Genomic DNA, 10,470 nt, shown 5'->3' on the forward strand with positions numbered 1-10,470 from the left:
ATGGCAGCTCTGTCACCTTCCAGATGGAAAGAAGCCAGTTGGATGCAAATGGATATTCTCGGTGAAATATAATGTGGACGGGAGTGTGAACAGGTATAAAGCTTGATTAGTGGCAAAAGAATTCACACAGTCTTATGGTGTGGACTATGAAGAGACCTTTGCACCTGTAGCAAAATTAAACTCAATCCGTGTTCTCCTTTCTTTAGCAGTAAATTTGGATTGGCCACTTCATCAGCTAGATATAAAAAATGCTTTCCTAGATGGTGAACTTGAAGAAGATGTTTACATGAGAATACCACCAGGACTTGAGACGTCAAAAAATTCAGGCAAGGTATGTAAACTCAAAAGATCATTATACGGGCTCAAGCAATCCCCACGGGCTTGGTTTGATAGGCTTACACGAATAGTTAGAATGAATGGTTTCTCTCAATGCCAAACAGACCACACAATGTTCTTAAAGCATTCAGAGGAAGGCAAGGTAACCATCTTCATTGTTTACATTGACGACATTATTATTACAGGTGATGACTATATTGGAATTAAAGGGTTAAAATTGTTACTAGCTAAGGAATTTGAAGTTAAAGACCTTGGTCAGTTACGATATTTTCTTGGAATGGAAGTGGCACGATCAAAATTTGGAATCTATTTGTCTCAAAGGAAATATACTTTTGACTTACTTCAAGAAACGGGGATGTTAGGATGTCGGCCAACAGACACTCCTATGGAATCTAATTTGAAAATAGGAGAGGAAAAAGTGAGTCCACCAACTGATAAAGAGATGTATCAAAGACTGGTGGGGAGACTTATCTACCTAACCCATACACGACCAGATATTGGTTTTTCTGTCAGCATGGTTAGTCGCTACATGAATGATCCCAAAGAGACTCACATGAAAGCAGTTAACCGTATTCTGCAGTATTTCAGAAAGGCACCAGGGAAGGGGCTGCATTTCAATAAGGACACAAGCAGGAAAATAGAAATATTCACAAATTCAGATTGGGCAGGCTCAGTAACTGATAGAAGATCAACCAGTGGGTATTGCTCATATGTATGGGGCAACTTAGTGACATGGAGAAGCAAGAAACAATCTGTGGTAGCAAGAAGCAGTGCTGAAGCAGAATTTAGGTCAATGGCTCATGGGGTTTGTGAAGGGATGTGGCTCCAAAGGATGCTTGCGGAACTACAAGTTCATACTTACCATGAAGTAACTCTATTGTGTGACAACAAAGCTGCCATAAGTATTGCTAAAAATCCTGTGCAACACGAAAGGACAAAGCATGTAGAAATTGATATACATTTCATCAAGGAGAAGATTGACAATGGATTAATTTCTCTTCAGCATACACCCTCAAGTCATCAAATAGCTGATATCTTGACTAAGGCGCTTCCTAGAGATAACTACGAAAATTTAAGATTCAAGTTAGGCATGATAGACATCTATGACCCAACTTGAGGGGGAGTGTTGGTTGCTGATCTGTTAGTTATTCTACAGCCATTAAGGCATAGTTATGCAGCCATTAATAAGGGACAACAATACATATTTTATAGCTGTATTATATGAATACAGTTATACTCATTTACACAGCCATATAGAATATTTCCCTTCTTGTAAATAGGAATTAATTAGAGTTAATTAGGATTTAATTAGTTTCTTTAGTTACTTGTACTCCCTAGACTATTTATATCCTATTCTATTATGTACAAACTCAATATAAGAAATACAAAATTCTACATGTTGGTTGCTGATCTGTTAGTTGTTCTACAAAAATTAAGGCATAGTTATGCAACCATTAATAAGGGACAGCAATACAGATTTTATAGCTGTATTATATGAATACAGTTATACTCATTTACACTGCCATATAGAATATTTCCCTTCTTGTAAATAGGAATTAATTAGAGTTAATTAGGATTTAATTAGTTTCTTTAGTTACTTGTACTCCCTAGACTATTTATATCCTATTCTATTATGTACAAACTCAATATAAGAAATACAAAATTCTACATGGTATCAGAGCTACAGTTTTGATGCGAAATAAAAATTAGGGTTTTTCCATAGAGGAAAAAACAAACAGCTCGAGCATCTCAGATGCTGATCCAAAGGCTGCGACTGGAAACACCACCAATCATAATGAGACAATTATCATTACTTGTTACAAGCTAAACGGACAGAATTATACACAATGGTCCAGATCTGTCCGACTCTTCCTCCAAGGAAAGCGAAAGGAAGACTACATCATCGGCGACGCTAAGCAGCCAGCAAAGACTGATTCAAACCATGCAAAGTGGAAACTTAAAAACAGTCTTGTGATGTCGTGGTTACTCAACTCCATGACAAATGAGTGTGGTGAAAATTTCATGTATTATGGCAATGGTGCAAAAATCTGGACTGCTGCCAAGGAGACCTACTCAAATGTTGATAACACTTCATCCATATTTGAGATCAAAAGCCTCTTACATAACCTTCAACAAGGAGACTCTCTAGTAACAGAGTACTATCACACTCTCACAAAGTATTGGCAGCAACTTGACATATATGCCGATACATAGTGGAAGTGTCCGAAGGATGAAAAAATATACAAAACATTGATCGAGAAGGATCGAATCTATCAATTTTTATTGGGACTAAATAAAAATTTAGATGAAGTAAGGGGAAGGATTCTTGGAACTAAACCTCTCCCAAGTATTCGTGAAGCATTTGCAGAAGTAAGAAGGGAAGAAAGCAGAAGAAAAGTTATGTTGAGAAGTGTGGTTGGGCCTAACACAACCCTACAAAACCGGTTTGTAGGGTGACGATTGCCCCCACTTATAAGGACATGTTGAACCCATATATTGTCCGATGTGGGACTCTTAACAGATGTTAATATCACCTTGGATAACTGATGCCCTAAATTTTATGGATTTTTATGTTTGTTAGTTTGTTTCTGTGTTTTGTTCTCTATTTTTTGGGATCCATCTAATCTAAAATGACTTCAGCATTAAAATTATCATCGTACTAGAATGAATCGGTCATTGCTACATGGATGGATCACTTGATTTGTGATTGAATTATATTATTATTGTCCCTTCATTGGCACTAATGACACTTTCATAAGTGAATTTTGAGAGGAGCTAATAGAAATACTGGTTGTGATTGCGTGAGATCGAAGAAATGTTGGTTGTGATTGTGAGAGATCGAAGAATCCTGACCCGAATAACATAAATTTCAAGTTTATTAAGTTGTTTTGGGATAACCTACTTTCACATATTCATTGCTGAATTTCATTCTAATGGCAAAATAGTGTGTAGAGCTAATAATGCTTTTTTAGCATTGATTCCAAAGATTTAGAATTCGGTGATGCTAAACTATTCTAATGGGAAAATAGTGTGTAGAGCTAAGAATGTGTTTTTAACATTGATTCCAAAGATTGAGAATTCTGTGATGTTAAACTATTCTAATGGCAAAATAGTGTGTAGAGCTAATAATGCTTTTTTAGCAATGATTCCAAAGATTGAGAATTCGGTGACGTTAAACTATTCTAATGGCAAAATAGCGTGTAGAGCTAATAATGCGTTTTTAATATTGATTCCAAAGATTGAGAGTTTGGTAAAGCTAAAATATTTTAGGTCGATATCTTTAATTAGCAGCATGTGGCTAAAAAAGATATACTTGATTTACAATTTGGGGTCTTAAAGGGCCAATAGATGGTAGATGGAATACTCATAGCAAATGAGTTAGTAAATGATGCAAAAAGGAGGAAAAATAATTGATGATGTTCAAAGTGGGTTTAAAAAAAGTATACGATTTTGTGTGCTGGAAATATTTGGACTCTGATGGGATTCAAGGTTAAATGGAGATGCTGGATTTCAGAGTGTCTTTGATCATCAACTATTTTAGTGTGGGTCAATGGAAGTCTCGCAAACAAATCCGAAGCTTGTAAAGGTCTATCGCCTTTTTATATTTTTGAGTGTTTAGTTCCATAGAGGTGATGTTCATTTCTCGCATATGCAGTATGCAAATGATACTTTAATTCTGGGAAAAAGTTGGCAACACATGAGGGCCACGATGGCAAATTTACAGTTATTGTCTTAAAATAAACTTTCATAAAAGTCTTTTCGTTTGAGTCCGAAAATTAAATTTTAAGGTTAGAAATACTTGGATGTTTCTGTTGGTTGTAATCATAGAAGAAAGAAGTCTTGAAATTGGTGATTAATGTAGTTCCTTTCTTTCTTTAAAGTTCCATCAAATATTATTTCTAATTTGTTCTATCTTTAAAAATTTCTTGTGGGTTGGAGGATTGGAAAGCAAAATAATAAGTTGGGTTCATTGGAAAAATAGGAAAGATAGGAAGGGGGATCTAGGTATAAAAAATTCAAGAGTGTTCAACCAAACTTTATTAGGAAAGTGTGTGGGTTAAGGTTTTAAAAAGTAAATACGGTGAAATCATTGGTAGAGTGAGTAAAATTGAGAGAATGGGACATAAAAATGGTAGAAAGTGGACCGTGGGACTTTAAATTACATTGGTTCTTTAAAAGGTTATGCATGAAATTAGGAAGTGGAGTTGAATCGCATTTTTGGACTCCTTGGATAAAAGGAATGATCTTGAAAAACAGGTTAGTGGGACTGTAGAATTATTCATTTCATTTGACTGGTTTTCTTGTAAAATTATGTGGCAATTGTATTTTAAGGTGACATGAGATTATAGTTGTCTAATGTTGCAGAGTTGACAAGTGATAATACATAGAGGGAAAAGAAAAGCTATATGATGATAGAAATTCATTTGTCTGTCAATCCATTGATATTCTTTAATGTAATTCATGAATCCCGACAAATTCTAATCGCTTTCACATTTCCCTCTCTTGCTTGATTTCTTGAGTTTCTCGATTTGTTGAAAAAATTATTTATGGTTTTTGATTAGTTATCAGAATTAGGCAAATGATGAATCTGAAATGGTGTAAATGGGTAATTTGCATCTAAATATCGTTGATGTTAAAATCACCTTGGATATCCGATGCCCTAAATTCTATGGATTTTTATGTTTGCTAGTTTGTTTCTGTGTTTTGTTCTCTATTTTTTTGGATCCATCTAATCTAGAATGACTTTAGCATTAAAATTATCATTGTATTAGAATGAATTGGTCATTGCTTCATGGATGTATCACTGGATTTGTGATTGAATTATATTGTTATTGTCCCTTCATTGGCACTAATGACAGTTTCATAGTTGAATTTTGAGAGGAGGTAATAGAAGTATTGGTTGTGATTGCGAGAGATCGAAGAATCCTGACCCGAATAACATAAATTTCAAGTTTATTAAGTAGTTTTGGGAAAGCGTATTTTCACATATTCATTGCTGAATTTCATTTTAATGGCAAAATAGTGTGTTGAGTTAATAGTGCTTTTTTAACATTGATTCCATAGATTGAGAATTCAGTGGCGTTAAAATATTCCAATGTCAAAATAGTGTGGTGAGCTAATAATGCATTTTTAGAATTGATTCCAAAGATTGAGAATTTGGTGACGCTAAACTATTCTAATGGCAAAATAATGTGTAGAAGCTAATAATGATTTTTTAGCATTGACTCCAAAGATTGAGAATTCGGTGACGCTAAACTATTCTAATGGCAAAATAGTGTGTAGAGCTAATAATGCTTTTTTAGCATTGATTCCAAAGATTAAGAATTCGGTGATGCTAAACTATTCTAATGGGAAAATAGTGTGTAGAGCTAAGAATGCGTTTTTAGCATCGATTTCAAAGATTGAGAATTCTGTGATGCTAAACTATTCTAATGGCAAAATAGTGTGTAGAGCTAATAATGTTTTTTTAGCATTGATTCCAAACATTGAGAATTCGGTGACGCTAAACTATTATAATGGCGAAATAGTGTGTAGAGCTAATAATTCTTTTTTAGCATTGATTCCAAAGATTGAGAATTCGGTGACGCTAAACTATTCTAATGGTAAAATAGTGTGTAGAAGCTAATAATGCTTTTCTTAGCATTGATTCCAAAGATTGAGAATTCGGTGACGCTATACTATTCTAATGGCAAAATAGTGTGTAGAGCTAATAATGCTTTTTTAGCATTGATTCCAAAGATTGAGAATTCGGTGACGCTAAACTACTCTAATGGCAAAATCGCGTGTAGAGCTAATAATGCTTTTTTAGCATTGATTCCAAAGATTGAGAATTCGGTGACGCTAAACTATTCTAATGGAAAAATAGTGTGTAGAGCTAATAATGCGTTTTTAGCATTGATTCCAAAGATTAAGAATTTGATGAAGCTAAACTATTTTAGGTCGATATCTTTAATTGGAAGCATGTGGCTAAAAAGTTATCTTTGTTTATAATTTGCGGTCTTAAAGGGCCGACATATGGTAGATGGAATACTCATAGCAAATGAGTTAGTAAATGATGTTCAAAGTGGATTTAAAAAGAATATATGATTTTGTGGACTGGAAATATTTAGACTTTGACGGGATTTAACGTTAAATGGAGATGTTGGATTTTAGAGTATCTTTGATCATCAACTATTTTAGCGTTGGTCAATGGAAGTCTCACAAAAAAAACCGAATATGGTAAAGGTCTATCGCCTTTTTATATTTTTGAGTGTTTAGTTCCATTGAGGTGATGTTCACTCTAGTAAAGGTCTGCCCTTCAATCATACTAGAGTTCGATCCAATATCTCAAAAATCTCCAACTCAGAACAAGCTCTATAATATCAATGGAACAAACTACCTTTCTTCATGCAGCTTTGTCAACTGCATACAACGGAAAATGTCTTGGTGATCATATCAGCATCATTGTGATCTGTCGAAACCTTCAGCACTTGGACTTCTCCACGCTCGATACCCCTATGACGAAATGTAGCTCCTAGAGCCTTCATGTCGAACTCCTTATTGAGTTCAGCCTTCACCTTCAGCACATCCTCGACATAGTTGCTAGCTATGAGAATAACATCCACATAGAGAAACAAAATAAAAATGAATTTTTAGGTCGAAATCTGGAGTAAACACGGTTGTCGAACTGAATTCTAATGAAACCTATGTGGGATATGAACTTATCGAATCTCCTATTCTATTGTCGAGGAGATTGTTTCAATCCATATAAAGATCTATTCAGAGTGATTCAATCAATGACGTTCATGTATCCCGTTAAGTAATACTAAAAATTTTAAATTACTTGTATAACATGTCAAAATGATATATTGCAATTGGATTTTAATGTAAAAACATTTTATCATGTCAATGCATCTTCATTAAACTCATGAGATTAAAATATACTAAAATTGTTGGAATCGGTTTTTGGACAACTTGCATAGCATCATTCCGTGTGAGCTTGAGAACGACAACTTCTTGTGGCACATAAATTCGGAACTGGAGTTCTCGGTAGCTAGTATTTCTCATGTTGTCAACAATTCAAAATATTTTGCTTGGGCTCCTCAATTGATTAATTTGTTGAAGGTGACGTGGGATCTTAGAATTCCGCTTAAGATCAAGGTTTTTTCTTGGAGATTTTTCATCGAACGATTCCTTCTAAAGATCAATTGTTGAAAAGGGAAGTTATTAACTTCACAAATCCGGATTGTGTTTTTTGTGGCAACCATTTAGAAAATTCTTATCTCTTTTTTCATTGTCAAATGGAGGAAGAGATTTGGAACCACATTTTTGTTTGGTTGGGTATTTCGGAGGACATTAACAAAGAGGAGTTTTTAGATTTTGGTGCATTTCAAGATAAGGTGAAGAATACCAATCGAAGAGTCAAGATTAATTTCGTTTGGATAGCTACCATTTGGTGTTTATAGATTATGAGGAGTGCCATAATATTCAAAGGGGAGGTTTTTTGTTTTGATGTAGTATGTTCTAACATTATCTTTCTTTCTTGGAGATGGTTGTCTTTTGGATATCCTAAGTTTAGATCCATTTACTATGAATGGTTTAAACTTCCTTTATCTGGTTCAAACAATCTTTAGTGTTTTGCTTTGTAAGAATTGCACCCCTAGTGCGAGCTTTATTAATCAATTGCTTATTAAAAAAAACTAAGTTTTAATTAAAAATTAAATAATTATTTTTTTGGTTAAATTTTAAAATAATATTATTATTTAAAAAACATTTTATTTTAAAAGAAAAAATTTTAATTAAAAAAAAACTGTAGAAAATTTTCCAGCGATATTACTTGCGGATTTTGTAATGGAGTTTAGTTTTTTATTCATATAACTTCCGGAAAAATCACTAGTATTCCTGTCAAACATTTTTCCGCAGAAAACTAATCATTTGTAAAATTAGCAGGAAAATCCGAAATAACACCTTCGGAGTTTGCTGCAAAAAAATGTTCTACAGAAAAATTTATTTTATTTAAGGGTTAATAGCCATTTGCCCCCCTGCAATAGTAGCGATATTCGGTTTATCCCTCTTTTAAAAAAAAATTTTGTATTACCCCCCTGTAATATTTGGGTACCCCCCCTAAACGTGTAAAAACCAGGGAGTAAAATCAAAAAAATATATTTTACAGGGGGGTAATTTTCTCTCTTAGGGGGCAAAAGACTTACAATTTTAATATTATAGGGGGGTAATACAAAATTTTATTTTAAAAGGGGGGTAAACCGAATATCGCTACTATTGCAGGGGGGCAAATGACTATTAACCCTTTATTTAATAAAGTTGTAGAAAAACGAAATTCCACATGTAAACTGGTCTAAAAAGAATTAAATAGCCACATATGATGTTGATCTACAAGTTTAAGAAATTCATAAAAATAAAAGGGTTACTACCTATTTTCACCCTTGCCATATGAGGTTGGCTTGAAAAAATCCCTGCCAAAAAAAGTTGCAAGAATTCCTCTAACATTTGAAGATTCTCTAGTTTTAAACCTTGTAACGTTTTTGTTTTTAAAATCAACATTGCCATTTGAAGATTCGGTCATTTTAAACCCTATAATCTTGTAGATTATATCATTTTAAACCCTCTGAAATATGACGGGCAAGGTTGGTTTTACTAAAAATAATAATTTACAGGGAGTTTGTCAAATAGGATCCCCAAATAGGATTGTCAAAGGTCCTATTTATAGTGTTAGAAAATTAGGTTAAAACCCACAAAAGAAAAAAGCCCAAATTTTATCATTTTAGAAATTAGTAATAATAAAATAATAATAATAATTAGTGTAATAATAATAATATTAGTTAAATAATAATAGTAATTAGATAATAATATTGAATTAGTAAAATAATATTGAATAATAATAATAATAATAATAAGAATAATATTTATGTTAATAAATGATAAATTAGACTAAGTTAGTTTAATTAAAAGAAAGAATTAATTAAATAATCAATTAAATTGATATATTAAACTAATAATTTATCAAGAAGAGTTTTAATTTAACAATTTATAATGAACCCAAATAAACCCCTATATTTTGAAAGAATATGTATATAAAATGCTAAAATACGAATTAATTTGTTAGTTGTATTTTACACAAAATAATAAAAATCTATTAAAAATTAAAAATAATGTGTGCACAAATGATAGAAATAATTTAGTGGGTCAATATTAAATTGGGTCCACACAAATGTTCTACACCCCTCAATTTGAGAATAGATCCCGTGTAAAAATAAATTTGATAAGATGAAGACCGGGTAAATTTTGGGGTATGACAGTTGCCCCTATTTAATTACTCTTCGATTGAAGGGTGCGAGAGTACGTAGTTCTCGTACGTTTGAATCGAAGAATTATTAAATACCGGAAGACTCCGAAATTTGCCCCAAGTTTTAAAAGTTATGATAGTAAGTGGCGAGATAATGATGACGTGTGTATAGGAAATTCACGAGGCGAGGGTCGGAAGGGCAATGAACAGTTGTAAACTCACGACTCGCGGGTCGGAAAGTAAACGATATTGAAAACTCACGACTCGAGGGTCGGAAAGAGAATGGTATGTTAAATACTCACGACTCGAGGGTCGGAAAGGAAATGGTGTGTTAAATACTCACGACTCGAGGGTCAGAAAGGAAATGATATGTTTAGAAGCTCACGACTCGAGGGTCGGAAAAGGGAACTATATGTTTAAAGCTCACAAATCGAGGATCGGAAAGGAAATGATATGTTTAAAGGTCACGACTCGAGGGTCGGAAAGGAAGTGATATGTTTAAAACTCACGACTCGAGGGTCAGAAAACAAACAATCATAACACAAGGATTGGAAAATCACGACTAGAGGGTCGGAAAGGAAACGGTGTGGAATATTCATAACTCGAGGATTGAAAACTCACGACTCGAGGGTCGGAAAACAAACAAATCACAACACGAGGGTTGGAAACTCACGACTCGAGGGTCGGAAAGGAAATGAATATGATTTTAGAAACTCACGACTCGAGGGTCGGAAAGTAGATGATATATTGAGATGCTCACGACTCGAGGGTCGGAAAGGAAATGAATACATTTAGAAACTCACGACTCGAGGGTCGGAAAGAAAATGATATGTATCGTTTAACACCAGAGC

At 33.8% G+C, this 10,470-nt stretch overlaps 2 non-coding genes across 2 annotated transcripts; both read left to right on the forward strand.

Annotated features, from left to right (window-relative positions):
• Positions 1 to 4,737: 4,737 nt before the first annotated feature.
• LOC131636731 (small nucleolar RNA snoR14) lies at positions 4,738 to 4,822 on the forward strand. The gene has a single exon (XR_009294154.1). It is a non-coding gene; the product is annotated as a small nucleolar RNA snoR14 (small nucleolar RNA).
• Positions 4,823 to 4,906: 84 nt separating this feature from the next.
• LOC131636736 (small nucleolar RNA Z101) lies at positions 4,907 to 5,000 on the forward strand. Its single transcript, XR_009294159.1, has one exon. It is a non-coding gene; the product is annotated as a small nucleolar RNA Z101 (small nucleolar RNA).
• Positions 5,001 to 10,470: the final 5,470 nt, after the last annotated feature.

This window comes from Vicia villosa, unplaced genomic scaffold, assembly GCF_029867415.1.
Source record: "Vicia villosa cultivar HV-30 ecotype Madison, WI unplaced genomic scaffold, Vvil1.0 ctg.001812F_1_1, whole genome shotgun sequence".
NCBI lineage: Eukaryota > Viridiplantae > Streptophyta > Magnoliopsida > Fabales > Fabaceae > Vicia > Vicia villosa.